Source organism: Orcinus orca, chromosome 6, assembly GCF_937001465.1.
Source record: "Orcinus orca chromosome 6, mOrcOrc1.1, whole genome shotgun sequence".
Classification (NCBI taxonomy): Eukaryota; Metazoa; Chordata; class Mammalia; order Artiodactyla; family Delphinidae; genus Orcinus; species Orcinus orca.
In genome coordinates this window covers 40,775,195-40,791,915 of record NC_064564.1, presented here as the reverse complement: position 1 = coordinate 40,791,915, position 16,721 = coordinate 40,775,195, and the positions used below count along the sequence as shown (strand labels likewise).

The following is a 16,721-nucleotide window of genomic DNA, read 5'->3' as shown; positions in this document are numbered from 1 at the left end:
CAATAGAAGATCAGCTGCATGAGTGCAAGAACTTTCTCTCTTGTTCACTACTATATCCTCAGCTCCTAGAAATGAACCGGACACGTAGTTGGCACTGAATAGATATTTGTTAAAATACTTGTTAATGAATGCTTATGATCATCTTGATAATGTGGGAAGGGAAGAGGGGAAGAACTATTGTAGTTAGAACACAAATTCAAGAGTCGTTCACCAGGGAACTGGTGAGGGTGAAGCTGGCCCCAACAGTCTATGCCTAGACTGTCATACAGAATGAAGTAAGTCAGAAAGAGAAAAACAATGTGGAATCTAGAAAAATGGTACAGATGAACCAGTTTGCAAGGCAGAAATAGAGACACAGATGTAGAGAACAAATGTATGGACACCAATGGGGGGAAGGGGAGACTGGGATGAATTGGGAGATTGGGATAGACATAGATACACTAATATGTATAAAACAGATAACTAATAAGAACCTGCTGTATAGCACAGGGAACTCCACTTCGCTGTACAGTAGAAACTAACACAACATTGTAAAACAACTATATCCCAATTTAAAAAAATTATAAAAGGAACAGAAAAAAAAAAGCAATTCACTGCCATTTAAAAATGAAAGAATAAAAAAAGAGTTACATATAAAAAAAAAGAAAGAGAGGGCTTCCCTGGTGGCGCAGTGGTTGAGAGTCCGCCTGCCGATGCAGGGGACACGGGTTCGTGCCCCGGTCCGGGAAGATCCCACATGCCGCGGAGCGGCTGGGCCCGTGAGCCATGGCCGCTGAGCCTGCGCGTCCGGAGCCTGTGCTCCACAACGGGAGAGGCCACAACAGTGAGAGGCCCGCGTACCGAGAAAAAAAAAAAAAGAGAAAAACAAATATCATATGTTAACGCATATATGTGGAATCTAGAAAAATGGTATAAATGATCTTATTTGCAAAATAGAGACACAGATGTAGAGAACAAATGAATGGACACCAAGGGAGGAAGTGGGTGGATGGGATGAATTGGGAGTTTGGGATTGACGTATACACACTATTGACACTATGTGTAAAATAGATAATTAATGAGAAACTACTGTATAGCTCAGAGAACTCTACTCAGTGTTCTGTGGTGACCTAAACGGGAAGGGAATCCAAAAAAGAGGGAATATATGTATACATATAGCTGATTCACTTTGCTGTACATTAGAAACTAACACAACATTGTAGAGCAACCATACTCCAATAAAAATTAATTAAAAAAAAATAAAAGTATTTGCCCTGTTGGGCCATCACACACACACAAAAAGATGATAGTAACATATAATGTTTATTTATTTTGATGATTGTGGTTATGTTGGAAATATGCACATAAGGTTTTGGGTAATGTGGCATCATGTCAGAAATTTACTCTCAAAGAGTCCAAAAAAGTATTTGTACTAAACTTGCAACTTTCCTGTAAGTTATCTTTTCCTGTACAGATCCAACATACAATGGGAAGACAGAGACAGGAAAATCATAATAGAAACTCCCACTTAAAAAGGGGTAATAAAAGGTACATAGCGGTCCTTAGGTCTTTAGGAAATCTGAGATCCAATAGCGCAAATGTCACCAATTCCCCCTGCTCCAGGAGCAGGGAATGTGATTCTCTGTGGCTCTTCACCCTCCGGGCTCTTGGCTCCATCCTCTGGGTCATTCCTCCTTTCCCTTGTTTGCAGCAGAGTAATTTGTTCAGTCTGCTTCGCTAAGTGCCCAGTGTCCTCATTTCATTTGAACTGTCTTTGCCTATTTTAGTCCAAGCTAGTGGTACTTATGCTGGTACAATTCTCTTGGAGGGGAAGAAAATAAACAAAAATATTGTGCATTTCCCATGAACCTTATTGAGTTTCACTCCATTAGACAAAAACTATATCCCCAAATCTTAAGATAAGTTCCTACCTTCTTTAGGCTGTGAGTCGGGGTACTATGGGACAAATCCTTAAGATTCTTAGAAGCACTTTTGTCTAGCTGAGAGGTCTATAAGACACTGCTTGAAATCTATGAGATCGTAAAGAGTCACAGTCACATTCTTGACTTTATCCAAACTTTACTGGGAGTGCCCTAGAATTAATCTTTTCTCTAGGTTTTAGTTTACTTTGAGTAAGCTGGGTTTTTTTTTTTTTTTTATTTTTTTTTTGCAGTACACGGGCCTCTCACTGCTGTGACCTCTCCCGTTGCGGAGCACAGGCTCCGGACGCGCCGGCTCAGTGGCCATGGCTCACGGGCCCAGCCACTCGGCAGCATGTGGGATCCTCCCGGACCGGGGCACGAACCCGTATCCCCTGCATCGGCAGGCGGACTCTCAACCACTGCGCCACCAGGGAAACCCGAGTAAGCTGTTTTTGCAGTCAAAAACCTTGATTGGGGTTTCTTAGAAAAACTAGGTGGTTTTCTGCTTCATATAGTGTCAGCTGGGGTAATAGAATGTCTGGAAGTTATAGATGGCCTCATTCACATGGCTAAAAGTTAGTGCTGGTTGCTGTCTGGGTGTTTAGCTGGAACCCTTAGCCAAAGGTCTCAGTTTTCCTCCATGTGGACCTCTCCACATGACTGCTTGGGCTTCCTAACAGCATGGCAGCTAGACTCTAAGAAGGCATATTCCAAATGCATAGGAGGGAGTGGAAGATCTGTTAAGGTCAAGTCTTGGAAGTTATTCAGTGACACATTCTATCATTCATATGCCACATTCTATCAGTCAGAACAAGTCACAGAGCCAGCCCAGATACAAGAGGAGGGGAAATAGACTTCACCTCTTGATGAGAGATGTGGTAAAGAATTTGTGGTCATCTTTAATCCACCACAACACAAACTGTTTCTCAGGATGGTACTCCCATCCACACTTTCTTTTGAGTGTCCAGCTGGACTTCTTCCCATGACCTGAAGTGAGGTTGGCTTCCTCCTCTCACTCTTTACCCCAAACCCACAAAGTGCCTCCAGCACTGGGTCTGTGCCCCACAAAGTGACCTTGGCCATCCATTCTCAGCAACATCTATACTCAGGACAGGATATACCCACAATCTGTTGGGATGAGTTCCTTCCCTCAAGTGCTACTTCCTCAGATCCTAGAAAGGCCAGCAGAAGCCTGAGAACTGCCTTCAATACTGTATCTGAAAGTCTGTTAGAATGTCCGATCTGTCTTATTGCCATAATGATGCTACATAGCAAATAACCACCAAATCTAAGTGCTATACAACAATAAAGCATTTATTTCTCTCTCATGTGTCCATGTGTTAGCTGGGGCAGCTCTGCTTAAGGCTATAGTTCTGTAAGTTGGCTAGATGAGTCTACTCCATGTGTCTCTATTCTGTGATACCTATCAAGGGCATGTTTTTCACATGGTAATGGCAAAAGCACAAGACGGGTGAGCAAAAAAGCCATTGCCTCTTAGAGACTATGCTTGGAGTGGTCACTTCTACACTCCGTGAGCCAAAGCAAATCACTTGGCCAACCCAACATTAGCAGGACAAGAAAGTGTATTCTGTCTCTAGTGGGAGGGACTTCAAAGTCACATGGCAAAGGGATTGGGTACAGGGAGTGGTGAAGAATTCAGAATAATGCAATCTTCCATTCCTTTTTTTTTTTTTAATAACTCACAATTTGTAATTCCTCTGGTCTCCCCACCTCCAGTTTCCTGCCCTTCCCAACCTGTCCTATGGACTTGATCAGATTTAAGAATTGGAGAGAAGTTGGAAGGACACCAACTCTTCCTTCACCCCCACACAGTAGGATCCCCCAACACAATATACTCTCTGAGAGTTCATCCAGTTTTGTGTGCACACCTCCAGCGACAGTGAACTCACTATATTATGAGGCAGCCTGCTCTGTTGTGGATATCACAGACCCAACAATTAAACCCTTCTCGTTTTAAGCTGAAACTCGCTAGTAGCAGTGATGCTAGCTATGTTCCATGGAGCCACAGAGGATAAACTGAATCCTCTTTCACTTGATGGTCTTTATTTTTATTTTATTTTTTTCTGCGTTGGGTCTTCGTTGCTGCGTGCAGGCTTTCTCTTGTTGCGGGGAACAGGGGCTAGTCTTCATTGTGGTGCGCGGGCTCTAGGCACGCGGGCTCTAGGTGCGCGGGCTTCAGTAGTTGTGGCACGTGGGCTCAGTAGTTGTGGCACACGGGCTTAGTTGCTCCACGGCATGTGAGATCTTCCCGGACCAGGGATCGAACCTGTGTCCCCTGCACTGGCAGGCAGATTCCTAACCACTGTGCCACCAGGGAAGTCCCTTGATGGTCTTTAACTTATTTAAAAAGATCAGACATATGCCTTCTCCCAACCTAAAGACAATTCCTCTCTAGGCTGACTAATACCTATCATTTCTACTGTTCTTCATGCTTCATAGTTGAGTTCCTTCCCTGTCTTGATCATTCTTCTTTGACCAGGCTCTAGCTTGTCACTTTCCTCCATAAAAGACCAGTGCCCAGGACTGAATTCAACATTCCAGCTGGGGTCTCAGCAACGGAAGAGAACAGGACCATCACTCACCTCCATAGTCCCAAATACTGTACTTTCACCAATGCCTTCTAACACAACTTTCACTTTTTGATGTTCATGTTAAAGACAGAGCTGAAGGGGCTTCCCTGGTGGCGCAGTGGTTGAGAGTCCGCCTGCCGATGCAGGGGACACGGGTTCGTGCCCCGGTCTGGGAGGATCCCACATGCCACGGAGTGGCTGGGCCCATGAGCCATGGCCGCTGAGCCTGCGCGTCCAGAGCCTGTGCTCCGCAATGGGTGAGGCCACAGCAGTGAGAGGCCCGTATACCGCAAAAAAAAAAAAAAAAAAAAAAAAAGACAGAGCTGAAGACAAATCCTGGAACAGTGGAAACTTGAATCCTTTTAAAAACAGTCCTTGTACCAATCAAGGTTTTTGATTGCATAAACAGTTAATTACACCACTGCTCTGCCACGGCCACCACCGCCAGGGAACACTCAACATCACCACTTCAGGACTGGTCAAGCTGCTGTTGCTGTTGCCATGAATACTTCCTACACTACATCTGCCCCTTAAATTCACCTCCTAAAAATTAAAAGTCCTTGGTGGGAGTGGCTGAGCCTAATTCACATGATTGAGTCCTGGCTGCAAGGAAGTGAAAAGGAAAATCTTCCCCTTTCTGCTTCCATGGTGGGAGCCAGGGCACTACAGCCCTCTAGTACTAAATTATTATTAGAAAATTCTTGCAAAATAAGATAGGGGTTTGCATGCTGAGTGGACAAATGTAATGACATAGGTTCACTCATTTAGCAGGTTACTTTTCCTCTTAATCATACTGTCATCTAACCTATATTTCCCATTTTATCCACACAAGGATATCATGGCAGAGATTGTTAAAAGCCTTACTGAAGACCCAGTTTACTAACAGACAGGCTATCAAATGCAGCTCTGTGATCTGTCAGTTCAGGGACCTGTCAAAAAAGAAATTTGATTGTCCTTGCCCTAAATTGTTCTGAGAAATCTCTCCTTCCTTTATTTTTTAAAAAATTTATTTATTTATTTATTTATTATTTTTTCGCTGCATTGCGTCTTCTTTGCTGCACGTGGGCTTTCTCTAGTTGCGACGAGTAGGGGCTACTCTTCATTGCGGTGCATGGGCTTCTCATTGTGGTGGCTTCTCTTGTTAAGGAGGTTGTTGCTCTTGTTGCTCCAGGCGCACGGGCTTCAGTAGTTGTGGCACACAGGCTCAGCAGTCGTGGCTCAGGGGCTCTAGAGCGCATGCTCAGTAGTTGTGGCACACAGGCTTAGCTGCTCCCCAGCATGTGGGATCTTGCCGGACCAGGGATCGAACCTGTGTCCCCTGCACTGGCAGGCAGATTCTTACCCACTGCACCACCAGGGAAGTCCCTCTACTTCCTTTATATTTAAAAAAATCTATTGTTGGATGAGAGCATAGTCTGCAGAATCAACTTTTTCGCCCTGTAATGGACAGGTGTTAATTTTGTCTTCCCTGTATTCACTCCTCATTCTGGTAAAAGATGTCCACTCTTCCCCATGTGGTTGGGATAGTCTAACCTCACCACGGTCCCCTTAATGGATGTGGGACTCATATCTGGCCAATGAGAGCACTGTTTCCCTTCGGCCACAGTGATACGTTCAGGAAGCAAAGATCCCCTCCACCCCAAAATTTCTGTATGTGTTGAGAAAAAAGCCTCTTCCTTTCCTCTAGGGTGGCCAGCCTGGAGTTGCTGAGGGTATCGTATTAGTTTTCTAGGACTCCCTAACAAACTGCCACATGCTTGTTGGCTTAAAACAACAGAAGTTTACGCTCTCACAGTTCTGAAAGCTAGAAGTCCAAACACAAGATGTCAGCAGGGCCATGCTCCTTCTGAAAGCTCTAGGGAAAAAATCCTGCCTTGCCTCTTTTATCTTCAGTGGCTCCCAGCAGCCTTGGCATTCCTTGGCTTCTAGCTGCGTCACTCCAATCTGCCTCTGTCTTCATACGGCCTTCTCTGTGTGTATCTTTTTCTTCTGTTGATGCGTCCTCTTCTTATTAGGGCACAAATCACTGTAAATAGGGCCCACCTTAATCCAGTATGACCTCATCTTGCCTTAACTAATTACATCTGCAAAGACCCTCTTTCCAAATAAAATCGATTCTGAGGTTTTGGGTAGACATGAATTTGGGAGGTTCACTATTCAGCCCCCTACAGCTACCATGCAGAAAGAGCCTGCCTAAGAAGCCAAAAAGGAGGCGGGGGGTGTGCCCTGCTATGCCCATATCAGACTCTCCCTGGACTGATCGGTTATGTGAACTGGCAAATCCCCTTTCCCTTTTTCCCCTTAAGTCTGTTTGAAGTAACAGAAAGAAACTAACTACCACCCCTCCTTTTTCAAAACTGGAAGATCATTTGCACATGACCAATGTTCCAGACTTCTGCCTACTGCGCTCATCCTCCAAAATCTCTGACAGGGATTGAGCAATCTCATTTGGAAGTTCTCTTAGTGCCTTGGATTGACTTCATTTGGCCAGGAAACAAATTTATTTTGAGCAGCTGGACAATCTCTTGCAATGTCTTCCAGCTTTATACAGACCACAAAGAGAAGTGGGCCCAGAAGTGAAGAGTGATTACTGCCCAAGTTCCCGAGGCTTCTTGCCCCATTTGTCCCTCCTGAGACCTAATAGCATTTCTGCCCATGGATTCTGTGCCTCAGGATCCATTCTCCTTCTACTGGAATCTTCCAGGTGTTGCACGAGTGAATTTCAGATCTTTACAATCAAAGAGACTGACAAAGAGCCATGGTCATATAACAGGTGGGGACAAATCAGAGAGGGTGAAAGGTAAGGGCTGCTGAGCCTAGGAATGCAGGTCAACGTGGGTCACCGAGCAAGTGAGTAGAGGAGAGGCCATCCTGGCAGGAATGAAGTTTCAGGAACCAGAATAGAAACTTGCTCCCAGCAGGCAGAGTGAGCTGGGCCCTGCCCAGACTTCCTTGGAAGCCACCTGGCCTGCCTGCCAATCCTCACCTGGGAATTTCCCAGTTTCTCTAGTTGTGTAAGACTGGCCACGCCAGAAGGCACCTGTTCCCACTAGGTTCTGAGGGCTACAGTGTCCCTGCTTTGTTGCCACCTGATATTGTAGTCCTCCCCTCCTAAGTGTCTGGAAAGAGCTGCTGCCAGCTGGTTGTTATTCCGCTCACCTTCCCCATCAGCACATCACTCTGTCAGTCTCTAGCCCGGGAGTGTGAGGAGGAAGTTGGCCTGCAGGTTGGTCCTGAAGACGATGATCCAAGCCCAGCCCTTTCGTTACAGGTAGGATGATCAACTTACCCCTGTTAGCCCACAGTGGCCCCAGTTTTAAAACTGAAAATCCACAGCCCAGGACCCCTCTCAGTTGTGGGAAAACTAGGAGAGTTAATCAGCCTAATTGTAGAGCCCCCAGGTCCTCAGTGGAAGCCTGCCTTAGCATTGTGCCTCAAAGGCACCATCCCAGGTCTGGGGTCTCCAGCCTCCAAATCCTACTCTCCTAAGGATTCTCATACAACTGGCATTTCTGAAACCACCGCATTTCTCCATAGGCCTGCAGGCAGTATGGCAAGTTAAGTGCACAGATTCTGAAGCCTTCCTAACTGGGTGAGCTTAGGCAGCTATCTAACCTCTCAGTGCCCCGCTGGAAAGTCGTACCGATAATAGCTAGCTCATCGTGTTGCTGTGAGAAAAGTGAGAATAGTCCCTGACTGTATAAATGTTGGCAACTATTCCCATGCCCTCACCCTGATCTAGTCAGTGCCTCTTCCCTCCAATGGGCACTCCCACCTCTCCGCTGGGCACATTTGGCGCAGACCCTGGCACAGACAGTGGGAGGACCAGCCTGACTCTAGAGGCTTCACCTGGTCCTCCTCTCCCTGGGCTCTGAGATGGGGCCTCAGAGGAGGGCCTGACTTCTTTCATTTCTGGGCAGAATCCTTGAAGAGGAACGCTCATGGGGCCCGTTAGAAGGTCCTAGCAGAAAGGGACGCGCAAAGGACCTCAACGGCTTGGCCAGCGCTCTGGTATGGATGGGGGGCCACCATGTCTCTGGTCCCCTGCCATCGTGGTCAGCTGTGTCCCTCAACCTGTTTCTCAGCAGCTGTGCCCTCACACTTGTCAGGCAGAAGTAAGAGATTCCAGGCCAGGAGCATTGTCTCCTGAGAACTCTGCGAACAATCACAGCATGCCTTGAGGACTTTCTCTGTGTGCGTGGTGGGGTAGTGTACGCAGCCTCTGCAGACAGCTAATCCCCATGACCACTGACAACTGGAGGTGGGAGCTGACTACCCACAGAGTCACCCTGGCCTGTGTTCATTTCTTCTACTCTGTTCACCATGGGGAAGTGTTTGCACCAATGCCGGCTTTGTATGTCACAATGAAAGCAAATCCCAAAGCCCTGGTGCTGGGTTTCAGGCCCTTAAGAAGAAAACCCCAGGAGTGCCTGGAGGTCTCCCCACCTCCCCTCAGGCCAGCCACACCAGGCCAGCTCTCAAAGGCCTCTCGTGTCTGTCTTTTCTCTCATCTTTCCCCACTCTGATAAATGTCTTGGGATTAGCCCTTCTGTGTTTATTGGATGAGCAATTTGTGTCTGTCTGAAAAGCTGCATCTGAATAATATTTGGCACAAGCTGAAGAAATGTGATCTGCCACGTTCCCCTCCAGGCAGCTCTCGAGCCAGCCCATCTCCTGCCAACAGTGCTATACAGCTCTGCAGCTGGCTCTGCAGCCTAAACACATTTGTGGGTTGAGGAGCAGGGGAAGTGGGTAGGAGGGTGAGGGAGGTGGGCACCAGAAACCCAGAGTGACAGAGCAGCCTGAGTGAATCTGCCAATCATTCTGGAGCCCCTGTAATAATTTGGGGACATCACAGATGCCCATGCTGGTCACCAGGGCACAGGCGCACCAGGGCCCCCATGCAGCTCAGGAGCCCGGGTGGTTACCTGGGCCCAGAGTCCCAGGTGTGAACAGCAGCAAAGGAGATTCAAGGGAGTCCAAGGGGTGGCATGAGGATCTCAGGCCTAGAATGGTAATCAGCGCTGGGCTCTTGAGGTCTGAGTGTTTGTGTGGGATGGGGAGTGGTAGGATGCACTGAGGCTGTTTAAATTTCTCCTGATGCTGGGACTTCCCTGGTGGTGCAGTGGATAAGACTCCACGCTCCCAATGCAGAGGGCCCGGGTTCGATCCCTGGTCAGGGAACTAGATCCCACATGCATGTCATAACTGAGAGTTCACATGCCACAACTAAGGAGCCTACGTGTTGCAACTAAGAAGCCAGTGAACCATAACTAAGGAACCCGCGAGCCACAACTAAGGAGCCCACCTGCCGCAACTAACACCCAGCACAACCAGATAAATAAATAAGTAAATGTTAAAAAAATTTTTTTTTTCCTGACTCCATCTATATGGGCCCTGAAACTTGGGAGCACAGAGCTTGCAGTGACAATCAGGCAACCCAGGCATGAGGTGCTGAGGAGCACAGAGAAAGAGGCAATTTGGTGGATGTGGATGTATCAACAACCTCCACCCTGCCCCCGCCCCAGAAGCCTCTGTTTTTCTCCCGCAGCACCCTCCCTACTCCTGTCTTGGGACCCACATTTCTTCTCCTTGAATCCCAGGACTCAGGTCTCCATCTTTCCACCACCTCTGCCCCACTCTCCCCAAGTCAGTGATAGGATTAAAGGCAGGACATCGTCCCTGGGCCCCTAACAGCGAGCACAGAACTGGCCACCCAGGAGGCATCGCTGTGGTTTAGTGAGTAAAGGAATGAATTAGAGAAGCTGGGAGCTCAGACCTCATGGTCACAGACGCATAAGACGACAGCAGACAGCAGGTCAGACAGAAGCAGCAGTGCAGGAAGTTGGTTCAGGAGTGAGAACTTATCTGTAACAACACCATCTCCAGAGTCAGCCGAGGCCCATGGGGAAGGCCAGCTCCTCAGGATGGGCCCCTTGCAGCCGTTTGCACGTCCATCTTAGTGCTCCACATGGTTCCATCCATTCAGTTAATGTGCTTTGAATCTCTCCCTTGTACCATACTCCATAGGGTACCATCCGTCCCCTCAAATAGAACAAAAGCAGATGTACCCATAAAAAGGTAAGAGAAATCAGTGCTCTTACAGTGGCACAGAGAGAAGGCTATAAAAGTTCAGAAGAGAAAGAAGTTAATTTCACTTGTAGGAGCAAGGAAGTCTTTATGGGGATGGGGAGATGCATAAGACCTGGACCTGGAACAAAGTGCACATGCATCCCAAGTGTGCTGTTCCTCACCACCCACTGCCTCCCACACCCATCCCCAGCACACACCCAATTTGGTGGCCATGGTAGATTTTGCTGACTGATCCCTTACTCTTTCACTGAGCCCAAGTATGTCTACAGAATCCTTCTGAACACAGAAACACAGCCAGACGATCAGAGCAGGCACACGAAACGCATTTGCCATCCCACACCTCGGAAGGTGTGTACAGCCGGGACATACAGGAATGGGAGACAGAGGGAACAGAGTGAGGACAGGCACCATGGTGGGAAAACACTGAATGCATCTGATGAAGGTGAGTGGCGCGGTTAGACTCACGGGTAAGGTTTGTGAACGGGGAACAGTGGACAACATGGCTGAGAAAGTAAGTTGAGGCAATATCTGGTTTAGGGTTTTGCCAGGCTAAGGCATGTGGGCTCAGGCCTGCAGGGGGCAGAGGCAGTCGCACATCTGTTCGGGGAGACATTCCGGCGGCAGTGGGCAGGATGGGCCAGGGTGGGGAGAACCTCGAGGCGGGTAGATCAGCCAGACGACCATCCCAGGCAATCAGCGACAGAGCCTCCTCTAAGCTCCTGCGGCACTTGGCGAGCACATCTGTTCAACACTCACCCCACTGTCTCTCTCAGAGCAGTCTTTTGACGGCCTGATGGCCCCCACAGCCTGCGGGTTCCTTGACAGCAGGAACTGCCTCTCTGGGGCCCCAGGCCTGACTTGGTTCTTGGCAGGTGCTCCTTCTACATTTGCAAAGTTACTGAATAGGGCAGTGAAGAAAAGGACAAGGAGCGTACAGAGAAGGGCACAGATTTCCGGGATAACACCCTGTTTAGCAAGTGCAGTTCCTCGTGCCTGGGCACTGGCGCAGCTGTCTTTTGGTGTGTGTGGAGAAGTAGAGGACTGCGCGGGCAGTGCAGGCGGGGAAGGAACTACAGCTCACTCCTAGGAGCTGGCAATCGCCATGACTCTGTGTGAGTGTGTGCGCATATGTCTCAGGGAGGGCTTTTCAGAGAGAGGTGGACAGGAGACCCCATGATCTGTACTGTCCTAAGGTGCCTTAGGAAATGTATTAAAACTCTTTTGATTGCAGTGACAGAAGCTCAATGCAAGCAATCTTAGAGAAAATAGGACATTCATTGGCTCATACGGTGCCTTTGGAGACAGCCAAAACTAAGGGTTCCAGTAATGTCAGACTCTTGCCATTTCTAATGTTAGCTTTTCTCCACTGGTCAGTCAGCCTCACTCTCGAAGCTAGGCTCCTTTCACAGGCTGGAAACATGGCTGCCAGGAGCCTGGGTCTCACCTCAGGGAGCTTCCCCACCAGAAAGGCACCAAAGGCTTCTTTTCTCATGTTCCAGCTTCAGAGTTCCCAGGAAAGGACTCTGATTGGTTCTGCTTCTGTCAGGAGCCTGCCCCTGGCCTAAGACTAAATGCAGTGGCTAACCCGGAAGCAGGGCCATGGAAGAAAGAAATGCTTCCACCAAAACCACCTTAGCTGAAGTGGTAAATGGGTATTTCCCAGAGGAAGAGACAACAGTAATAATCCTGTCTGAGTGCTTTGCATAAATTAACTGTTCCTCACAACAACCCCAACAGGTGTTACTATGTTAATATTGTAATCATTGTTACCCTTGAGAATTATTACCTCGGGAAACCAAAGCACAGAGAGGTTGAGTAACTGCCATAGAACACACAGCTAGTAAATAGCAAAGATGGAGCTGAGATTTAAATTTACTCAATCTAGCTCCAGACCCTATATCTTCCTGTTCTGTTATATTGCCTATTCACTACAGAAGGCGAGAAAGCAAGGTGTAGGGCTCTGAGGAAGAAACCTACACAATTTCTCCTGGGGAGACCCAAGGCCTGAGCTGAGGAGCTTGTGGAAAGTGATTGGTCCAATGTCATGGAAATCTGGAATAAGAAACACCACCACCCATCTTAATCTCACTGAAGATATCTGAAAAGGAATGTTTCATTTTAACTTCTTTTTTCTTCCATCTTTATTTACTTAAAGTAGAATTAGATGAAGCCAAGAAAAGCATGAAAGAACAATGAGGTCCCATTTTCACCTATTAAATATCTAAGCAGCTGTGTAATAGTCATGCTGGCAGTGGTGGGGAGATGGTTTGCTTCTAAATGCTGGTGACAGGACAAAGTGGTCCAACCAGTGAAAAAGTTATTTGGCCATGAGGGTCAAGAGCTTTAAAAGCTTTCTTTGACCTGATCACCTCACTCTTTAGAAATAGCTCATGGACTCATAAAATAAAACCTAACTAGTGCCATGTGTGAGAGACACATCTAAAATAGTGCTCCTCAGAAAGACTGAAAGTAAAAGAGAAGGAAAAAATAGAAAACAAAACAAATACCACATATGCAAATACAAGCAACGACAACAACAACAAAAAAACCCCAAGGGTTATAGTATTAACATCAGACATGGTTGAATTCACAGAAAATCAGAAAACAAGATACAGGAGAAAACGTTGTAATGATAAAGGCTGAGAGCCACGATGAAGATCTGGCATCAATATTTATGCACCAAAAATACAGTATCAGAACTTATAATGCAAAAACAATTAGGAAGTACATGGAGAAATGGACAGAAATACAGTAATAGTAGAAAATTCTAACTCACCTCTTTTAGCCCATGACTGATCAATAAATCATACAATAAGTAAGGATATGGAGGACTTGATTTGTTAACTTAGTAAGGTAGATCAAATTAAAAGATATCAAGCTCTGTACCTTGAAAACCTAGAATATACTCTTTATGAGATCATTAACAAGTGACCACATGAAAGACCACAAAAAACAAACAAAATCTCAATACATTTCAAAAAGTAGGATGAATACAGATAACATTCTCTAATCACAATGCAGTAAAACCAAAAAGTAATAGCAAAAACAGAAACTGAAGAGCAATAGAAAAGTTGAAAATTAAACAAAAAGAAACAAACAAAAAACTACACCTGAATGGAATATTATTCAGTCTTGAAAATGAAGGCAATTCTGACCTATGCTAAGACATGAATGAACCTTGAAGACATTATGCTAAGTGAAATAAGCCAGACACAAAAAGACAAATACTGTATGATTCCACTTACTTGAGGTATCTGGAGCGGTCATATTAACACACCACATTGGAAACAACATGTAACGGTCGTTTCCAGGGGCTGGGACGAGTAGGGAATGGGGAGCTGTTTAATGGGTATAGACTTTCAGTTTTGCAAAATGAAAAAGTTCATCTTATATTTTGCACAGTAATGTGAATATACTAAACACTACTGAACTGTACATTTGAAAACAGTTGAGATGGTAAATTTTATATTATACGTATTTTAAGAAACTTTCTCTTAGTTAATTCTCAAAGTGTAAAATATCTTTTGGAGAAAAAAAAAGGATAATTCCCAAGGAAATAGTGCAAAAGACAAGTCAAAGGAATGAGTATTTCTGTGGTTATTGTCTAAGTTTCACATAATCTCCAGGGGAGGATTTAGAGGGGTAAATTCTGAACACCACAAGCTCTGAGAATGACACATTGACACTGCTCAAAAAAATGTTGGTTTTCTTCCTGCCCTTAGTCAACAAGCATGTGTGCCAGGCCCTGTATTAGGCCCTGGAGAGACCAAAAAGTATTGAGTCTGTCTCTCCTCAGTGAGGACAGCCTAGGGGAAGGCAGGCTTTGGGGAGATATGTACCTCATGAACCAGAGCCCGGCTGGACCCTGCCTGAAGGGCTACAGAAAGGGGAGGAGGAGGGGGAAGAGGCCCTACCAGGACCAGGACATTAGAGGTGGCCTCTAAGAGAAAGCTAAGATTTCACCAGAGGAGAAGTGCTGTGAAGGGCAGTGCAGGCAGAGGAAACCACCGAGCAAAGGTCCAGAGAACAAAACTGAAAATTCTGTTCAGCCCCACCAGGTACTTCCAAGCAGAAGGAGAAGGAGAGGAAGAGGGAGTACAAACAGCCAAGGGTGGGTCCTTCTCTCTGAAGTTAACCCCCTCCTTACCTGGGCTTCTGATTGTGGCCTCCTCACGGTGACCACAGGTAAATCATCTCATCTCTCTGAAAGTCAGCTTCCTCATTGACAAAATGCAACTGATAATGCCACCCGGTTTCATGAAGATCAAATGAGATAAGGTGTGTTAAGAGTCTGGTGCCTCACACACACTCAGCACACAAGAACGGCTGGTGCACATATTTTATAGGTGAGGGAGCATTCTCCAACTCAACTTTATTCCTTATTCGCTTTGAAGGTTTTGATGGCCTTGTTTCTTCCTCTCCTGAAGTTTCTTCCAAGATTCTCTCTACACACTTTAGACACCAGGTTATCAGTTCCCTGAGGAAAGAGAAAAAGTTGATTCTTCTTGCTCTCTCCAGGACCTGACACTTGTCAAAAAGAATGGACTCCTTAGCTTCAGGTAGCCTAATCAAAGTCACAGCCACTCCATGGTGCCAACCATGGTGCCACAAACACCTGGGGCCTCAGCAAATACTACAGGGGCAGCAGCACCTTCTATCTTCTGGTGTTTTGGGTTTTGTCTCCTGTACGTGGCAGGTAGCGTCCTTCATACCTGGTAAGTTAGTTTATTTGTTATCTAATAGACATATCAACAAACAATTGCAAAAGTTGCACTAGAGATCTGTGGAAAATGCAGTGGGGACCCGGAGAAGGAGCACTTATGCTTCACAGAGGAGAAGCATGAGATGGGCTTTGAGTCAGGAAAGGACATGGGGGTTAAAGAAAGAAAATACAGTTAAGGGGTAGAGCTTGGGGTCCCTTGCAATAGTTGGCAAGGCTGAGCAACTGTTTCCCATGAGGCCATGCCCAGTGGCAGGGACGCAGCAACTATTAATCTCCTCTAGAGGGTACTTTGCAAATCCTTCTCTCACTGCCTCAGCCCTCTCGGCCTTACATCATTGGCCAGAGCTTTTTCCCTAAGGAGAATGGAGCTCTGCCAGAGTCCCAGAGTGAGCAGTAATGGAGCAGAGATTAGGATCTGACTGAGTTATAGTCCTAGCTTTTCTATTCTTAGCTCTTAGGCTTTTATGGAGCTCTGGGGGTTGAGCTGCCTTTGAAAAGCCCACACATGGAAAGCATGGTGGGTACAACTTGCTCACCATTAGGAAAAAAATTAAGTTAGAGCTCTAAGTCATGGCTGATGTTAGAATAAATTCCAGATGGCTAAAAGCTTTGAATGTAAAACATAAAATCATAAAAATAGTAAAAGAAGATAGATGAATATTTATCATTTTGCAGGGGAAGGGGAGTACAGAAGTTTAACACCAAAGGCAGATAATAAAGAGAAGATTGACATTGGTTAAAAAAAAATCGGGACTTCCCTCATGGCACAGTGGTTGAGAATCCACCTGCCAATGCAGGGGACAAGGGTTCAAGCCCTGGTCCGGGAAGATCTCACATGCCGTGGAGCAAATAAGCCCGTGTGCCACATACTGAGCCTGCGGCCTACAGCCCACAAGCCACAACTATGGAGCCCACGTGCCACAACTACTGAAGCCCGCGCACTCTAGGGCCCATTCTCCTCCACAAGGGAAGCCACCGTAGTGAGAAGTCAGCACACTGCAACAAGGAGTAGCCCCTGCTCTCCACAGCTAGAGAAAGCCCATGCACAGCAATGAAAACCCAATGCAGCCAAAAAATAAATAAGTTTTTTAAAATCATGCAAAAGAAGCCTGGCACAAAAGTAGAAATATTAAGAAAGAACTTCAATATCAGACTTTCAGATTTAATGGGCCCTGGGCCATTCCTTGGGATGGTTAATTTGGAAACTGAATTTGGAGTATATAATGAAATTACCCCCTTCTCCTCACATTTGTACTAATCAGCCAGCTGCAGGGGGGATTCACCCCAGACCAAAACACTGAGCATAGGCTCTTGGACCAGAGGCAAAGTCTTGTCCCAAAAAACTAATGCCCAGGAAGGGAAAGGATTATCGTACCCAAAAGACAAGGCAGATCCTCTTCTTCCTTACATACC

General features: G+C 46.4%; 1 long non-coding RNA gene across 1 annotated transcript in view; it reads right to left on the bottom strand.

Annotated features, from left to right (window-relative positions):
• LOC117203383 (uncharacterized) overlaps positions 1–16,721 on the bottom strand; it is a 43,140-nt gene continuing 26,419 nt past the window's right edge. The window contains exons 2-3 of the long non-coding RNA XR_007477972.1: positions 14,733–15,062; positions 1–1,800 (exon numbers count right to left, since the gene is read on the bottom strand). This is a non-coding gene — a long non-coding RNA (uncharacterized LOC117203383). The remainder of the gene's footprint in view (positions 1,801–14,732; positions 15,063–16,721) is intronic.